The sequence below is a fragment of the Vicia villosa genome, linkage group LG5, assembly GCF_029867415.1.
Source record: "Vicia villosa cultivar HV-30 ecotype Madison, WI linkage group LG5, Vvil1.0, whole genome shotgun sequence".
In the NCBI taxonomy this organism is placed as follows: Eukaryota; Viridiplantae; Streptophyta; class Magnoliopsida; order Fabales; family Fabaceae; genus Vicia; species Vicia villosa.
The window spans coordinates 18018411-18025791 of record NC_081184.1 but is presented as its reverse complement, the minus strand read 5'-3'; the positions used below and the strand labels follow the sequence as shown (position 1 = coordinate 18025791).

Sequence of the window (7381 nt, the reverse complement as noted above, 5' to 3'; positions counted from 1 at the left end):
TGTTTGTTTTATATTTGTTAGTGCATTAGTTATGTATGATTCTAAGAAGTGGTCGAAAATTAACTAACATGTCTGAAGTTAATGCAAATGATTCTGACCTTTCTGGAAACCAAGGAGTTGTTCTAACCGGAACAACATCACAAAATGCCGCAAATTCATCCCCACACTACAACATTTATTGTCTCTTGCAACGCTGAAAAAGTGTTGCTAGAGTTATGAAAATCGTTGCCTAAAAGTATAGGCAACAATTTTCAGGTGTCTTCTATGCGAGCGTTGCCTATTACCTAAGGGGACGTTTGTTTTTCTCTTTGGGCACACTATTCATAAACGTCGCCTAAAATATTGGAATAGGGGACGTTTTTTCTGGGACCTTGAGGCAACGCTTCTTAAGTGTCTCCAATAGCACCAACAATCATAAAACGTTGCCTTAGAGTAAAGTAGATTTTTGAGAACTATCTACAATAGCCACCATTCAACTGTGCCCAATAATTGATAAATTATTTTCTACATAAAAATAAAGATAATAGCAGGGCTCAATTCATGTTGAGTACTTTATTGTACATCAACAACAAGAGTTGAACTTATACACAAGATTCTTTAAATTAAGTAATGCAATACATAAATTAAAATTTGATAATAAATAGTTGAGTTTATACACAAGATTCTTCAAATTAATATAATAATTGAGTTTGTCAAGCGCAAAAATTATGAACTCATAACTATAGACAAGAGTTTAAGTCGGTTTGTAACTTGATGTGCAATAAATCCAATTGCTCTAATAATGAGTATACATCAACCGGTTGGTGTGGTCACCCCACCCATCACCATGCTCCTTCCTCTTTTAGATACTGCTAGTCATGTGGATCCTTGCATACTCCTCAACTAGGACCTGCACACTAGAAACAAAAAGTTGACTTGATGTAAGAGGTTCAACATTAAGATCTAAACCTTTTCTCTATCATTTCCTCATTAGAATCAAATAAAATATCTAGTGTTGACACATTCCTCATTAGAATCAAACATCACAATTAGAGATACAAAAACATAGTTATGGATAACAAATCTAAGGGGTTGTTTGGTTTTAGATATTTTTTTCTATTTTCATTTCTTATTTTTACTTTAAATTACAAAAAAGCCACCTTGTTTTTATTCTTTTTCAATAAACAATCAAAGCAATAAAAAATCTGTTTGAATTCTAAATTACTAAACCATTAGAAGGGGCAACATAGATATTTTGGGGAGGGGTATAAAACTGATAGACCAAACAACAAAAGATAACTAGAAGCATTTAGCAACATATATATTTTTATGAGCATATACCTTTTGCAAATATTTGCGATAGACACCAATTATGCATCCTCCACTTTTGCAAATCAAACAAGTTTATGAAATGATACACTTAAACCTGAGAACCTACATGGTGGTCATACTCAAAGTTAAAAATTAGTAAATCCAACACAACTATATTTAACACTCAAGCTTTAATTTCCCAACTTAAAAGTTAGCATTAATGAGGAATCAAAACTTTTATGTGGTGTTACTTTTATAATTCCTATACACAAGATTACTCATAAACAGGAATTCCTCTCCTAAATTAAGTTTTACCCTCTTGTAAAACTCACCTAATAAAAAACTTAATGATATAGTCACTCTTCTAACACCACAAATGGGAAATAAGGCCTGGTACTGCAATTTCAGAATGAAATTAAAGTTTATAATTTTTCAATGTACAATTCCTTTTTCCAATTGAATATTCATTAGTTATATATATATATATATATATATATATATATATATATATATATATATATATATATATATATATATATATATATATATATATATATATATATATATATATATATATATATATATATATATATATATTAATCCTTTTGTTTCAAAAACCATCCTTCACAATTTACTCTAAGCAGCAAGTTTTTATTTCTTTAAAAATGAACTATTATTATTCATGACCATATTCTGTAACTACATTCAATCTTAGACAAGAAAATTAAATAAGTCAAAACTAACTCTAGTTCTGTCACTTTCAACAACTAAACCCTTCACACTTCCTTTAGGAATTCTAAAATGCATCAAAGAAGAAAAACTCAGATACAGAGGAGCAACGAAATACTTTCAAACGAGCTTAATCCTAGATACATAGGAGCAACTATTCACTCTTCTAGCCTATAAATCAATAGAAAAATATTAACGAAAATGATATAATTCGTATAATTAAAAAATGGAAGGGTTTCTTTGTTTACTAGAGTTGGGATGAGAGATAACAAAAAGAAAGAAGAGTGCAGATCTCAATCTCAATCTCGTATTTTGAAACAAAAATAAGAACATTTCGATCTCAGATATCAGAGAAATCAATTTCGATTTTGATAGTGAAAGAAAGTCCAAATCGATTTGGTTTTGAGGAAGGAAATCATTTTCCGTGGTGAAAATCGAAATCGATTGGGTTTTGAGGATGAAAATTAATTCTGCTTTTGAGGTGAAAATAAAAATTGATTTGGATTTTTAAGGTAAAAATCATTTTTTTAGGTTTTAAGATGAAGACCTACATCGATTGTGTTTTGGTTCTAAAGCGAAACAAAAATGAAATGCGAAAGTGAAATTGAAATGGCAAAAGTAAACACAAAACCTGGAAAATTGATTTGGAAGGGGAAGTCAATTTGGGCATGGAGGGTAGTAGCACTCGCGAGAACTTCAAGAGGTTCGTGTCCAGTGAAAATGGGAAGGGTAACGATTGTCAATTAGCACTCATTAATGAAAGAATTGCTTTTTATTTAAGTACAGTAATTTTTTATATAATAATAATAATAATAATAATAATAATAATAATAATAATAATAATAATAATTATTATTATTATTATTATTATTATTATTATTATTATTATTTATTTTTATTATTTTTGTTGTTACTATTACACTTTCAAATTATATGATAATATTAATTATATGAATAACTATGCAACACCTAAATTATTTATTTATTAATAGATTATTGTTATTGTTATTATTATCATTTAATATAATAAAGCAAAAGGAGTACTTTGGCAAGTTTGCCAAGTGTCACTCCCTTATGCATTCTAATATTTTTTTCCATTCTATTTATAGTAATTTCTATTATTTCTTTATTTGTTTTTATTTAATTTATTTAATTATTTGGTTATATTTACTTAGTTTCAGTATTGAGAATCTCAACAATCCTTTATGAATGATACTTTTTATTTTTCATGTGAAATAAGGAGTGGTTGGACCATTGGAAAGATCATCGGTCATTCAATAATTATTATTTGCAATTTCCCATTCTTATTTTATGTTAGGTTCTATTTTGATTCTCACGTTTGGAATTTATTGTGCCAAAAATAATCAATGCAAACATACCCCAAATTCACTCCTTCCTCACACTATAAAATCATACCTTCACTTCATTCCAGTCATATACAATTCTCATAACAAACTTATGCCAGAATCCTCCATCATCCCCTCCACTTCCAAATTTGAAATTCCCTCAACCATTAATAATCCGCTCAACCATTCACCATAAACCCCAAACTCAGAGAAGTTGGAGACAGGGAGAATCCAGATTCGGAATCACCATAAACCCCAAACTCAGATTCGGAAGCAAGAAGATGTAGAAAAAAAATAAGAATACGTACCTATTTTTTTCTTTTGCTTCCTTCGATTTTGTTGTCGTATTTTAAATTTTGCATCCGCATCCAGCCATGTAATTGTAACAGTAAAATTATATATAATGGAATGAATCGTAGAGAAGAGAAAAAGGCAGAGAAACAAAGAAAATGGGCGTGCCATGGGTGTATAGAGAAGATAGGTTTTATACGGTACAAAAGAGAGAGGATTTAATTTTATTTGTATGGTTTTTTTAATTGATTTAATTTAGCTTTTAATTAATTTTATTGGAATTAAAAATAGATTAATTGGATTAATGAGTACATGGGACTCCATCTTCTTTTTAGAGAGAAACGTGTAGATTTTGTTATTTTTTTCTTTTTTTTTATTGCATGGATTGGGCTTTTCTATTAATTTTTTATTTTTATTTAAGTTTAATATTTAATGGAAGGATCGAGACACTCTTTTCCCCTTTTGCAAGATAGTTTTGTTTTTATTTATTTTATTTTATTTATTTGTTATTCATTTAATTTGTTTTTGTTAAAATATAATCTATTTAATCTATTTATTTGGCACTCTCTCATGCATTCTGCTATATTTATTAACTTCTGACATATTTCAACCTTGAAGAGTATAAAAACTGCATTGAAACCTTTATACATTTTTTTATTGCTCACTAATAATTGCACAACACCAATTTTATACGTAATCATCTTTGTTTGGCCAACATTAATGTCATTGTTTTTGTCATTAAAAAAAAGAAATTGATGCCTTTTTATAATATTTTTGATTAATTTTGTATTTCATTATTTTGAAAAAAAAAATAAAATTCAACCCTTTTTAGTTTCTTTGTTGTTTTAATTTAAATAAAATTTTTAAAAAAATTGGTCAAACAAATTTTAAAAAATATTTTAACAAATGGGGCGCCTCCTTCCCATTTTGTAGGATAGTTTTTTTATTTTATTTTATTTTATTTTTTATTTATATGATTTAATTTTGTTAATAAATTTTAATAATTAAAAAACCATAATAGCTCTATAATTGGTCTTTTGTTTTCCTTTAAAAAATAATAAACAAATTTTTTTGAAATTTTTTTTTTTAGTAAGCAAGAGGAACTATTATATTAAAAAGGAGAACAAAGGGTTCTCCAACCCATTACAACCCATTGTATCAGATTATTTCTCAGCTATAGCAATTAAATATTATAATTAAATATTTAATTTAACACATGAAAATTCTTTCTTATTAATTTTCTTTCGTCTTTTATCACATGTAAATACTAATTTTTTATACCATTAATATTTGTATAATAATATAATCATTATTACTATAAATTTTAAATCAGTTCAATAAATTTTTAATAAATAATAATAAATAATAAATTTAAATTATAAGTGTTTTTTAAATATTTTAAAATATTTAACCCGTGCCTCGCACGGGTCTATATACTAGTATAGTATTAATTAAGTAAAACAATTTTTTTTATAAAAATTATTCGTAAATAAATTTGTGTATACTTGAAAGGAAGATTATTCCCAAAATTTTCATTAATCTTAAATTTTTATACGATACTTAAAAGTTGTTGTATGTTGTTAAAAATAATAGAACAATTAAAAATTGTTCCCAAATGTATTTAAGGGGTCGCTTATTAACAGTTGAAAAATCAATAATATAAGTACACTTCAAAATCGTTGCCATAGAGAGTTTAAGGAACACGTATAATTTGTTGAAAAAAACGTTGCCATAAATGTGTTTTAGGCAACAATTTTGACATGTTGGCTAAAAAAGTGTTGCCAGAGACAATAAATGTTGTAGTGCCAGTTAGAACAACAAATATTGGTGGATCGACGACAACAACGTTGGTATCATCACCAATGAACGTGCGGTCACCGTTTAACCCATTACGACCGCCGTTTCATGGAATGATACCTCCACTAGGTTTTAACCCTCAGTTTGGAATGCCTACGTCTATGATGCAAGGTTTACACACTAACCCTTCATTGTACTCCGACAGCATGATGGCAACAAGCACATCAAATCCAGGGGGTCGACCTATGGGCATAGGTTACAATAACCAGGTTTTGCCATCTTTAAGTACTACGTCAATGTTGTCAATTCGACAACAAATAGACGAAAGTAATCATGAAATGGTGAATGCCCTTACTCAACAAATGGGAACTGTTTTTACTCCCATGATAAACAATACGAACCAAAGTTATGAAATATTGGCTAGACAAATGGCCAGAATAACAGATTTCTTTGGAGCGCCCCCACAACCAAACCTTTCGACTCCACAAGGGTCGAATGCTAGAGTAGTTGAAACTCCTAGAAATGGGGAACAAATTGAACAAGAAATCCCTAGAGTAGTACAAAGGCATCAAGATGCTGATCAGGTTCTTAGAAATATCCAACAAGATGTCAATGTTGGACACAATAATATCTCGAATGTAGTCGAACAAATCTTAGTTCAGAATGGAATAAATGTAGGTTTGCATAGACCAAATTTTGTTTCCCCATTGTCAGAGTACGTAAGGCAGACAGAATTGCCTAGGGGTTGGAAAATTCCAAAATTTACCAAATTTGCTGGTGAGACTGGCGAATCGACAGTCGAACATATTGCTAGGTTCCAGACAGAGGCTGGAGAATTAGCAAACAATGAGAATTTAAAAGTGAAATATTTCCCAAGTTCTTTAACAAAAAATGCCTTTACTTGGTTCACGACCTTACCTCCACAATCTGTATTTTCATGGAGTCAGTTAGAACGATTGTTCCATGAACAGTTTTATATGGGACAATCGAAGATTAGTTTGAAAGAATTAGCTGGAGTTAGGCGGAAGGGTACAAAAACGGTCGATGACTACCTCAACTGGTTCAGGTTATTGAAAGCTAGATGTTTTACACAAATTCCTGAACATGAGTTAGTCGAAATGGCTGCAGGTGGGTTAGATTATTCCATAAGGAAGAAATTAGATACCCAACATTTAAGGGATATGGCACAATTGGCAGACAGAGTGCGCCAGGTCGAAAGGTTAAAAGCTGAAAAAGCCAGAGTTAGTAAATATCATAAGAAAGAAAAGATAGCTTATGTTACTACAAATGAGTTCGACTCTGATAGTGATAGTGAATACGAAGAGGGAGAGGTCAATGTGGCTAAATTGAAGCCGGGACCACCATATATTTGTAAATTACTCAAGCCCTCAAAAGATAAAAATCCGATTGAAAGTAAAAATGATAAATTTTCTAGTAAAACGTATTCATTTGATATAGTAAAATGTGATTGTCATACCCCAAATTTGTCCTACCCTTTCAATTTTATCTGGCTTAGGCTTATGCATTTCATAATCTCATGTACATACCTCTCATTAGGTCATCTAACATAACTCATGCATCATTAATCAATAAATCGGGCATTGGGATTAAGGATTGTGAAGAATTAGGGTTCCTATACTGCTTTGAGGCTCTCATATTCATTCAAAGGGTACAGGGGTACTATATCTCAAGACGTACCAAGTTCGAAGGATTAAGGTCTATATCCCCGTGTGCATCAAGAGATTAGAGCTACTTACGCATGGTGTCTGAGATTGTTGTTTCATTTGAGTTCTTTGGATTTCGCGGTAAGGCGTTCCTCTATGCTCAATTATTATCTTCTTCAAGGATTCCTTCGAAGCGTTATTGTTATAGGGGGGATTGAATTACAAATGCAACAAAATAGAAGAGAGAGTTGTTCAACACAATTT

At 30.1% G+C, this 7381-nt stretch overlaps 1 long non-coding RNA gene across 1 annotated transcript; it reads right to left on the bottom strand.

The window, feature by feature from the left end:
- Window positions 1–649: 649 nt before the first annotated feature.
- On the bottom strand, window positions 650–2741 carry LOC131606359 (uncharacterized). Its single transcript, XR_009284813.1, has 3 exons — window positions 2651–2741; window positions 1321–1413; window positions 650–896 (listed from the first exon to the last, which is right to left on the bottom strand). It is a non-coding gene; the product is annotated as an uncharacterized LOC131606359 (long non-coding RNA).
- Between the last annotated feature and the right edge of the window lie 4640 nt (window positions 2742–7381).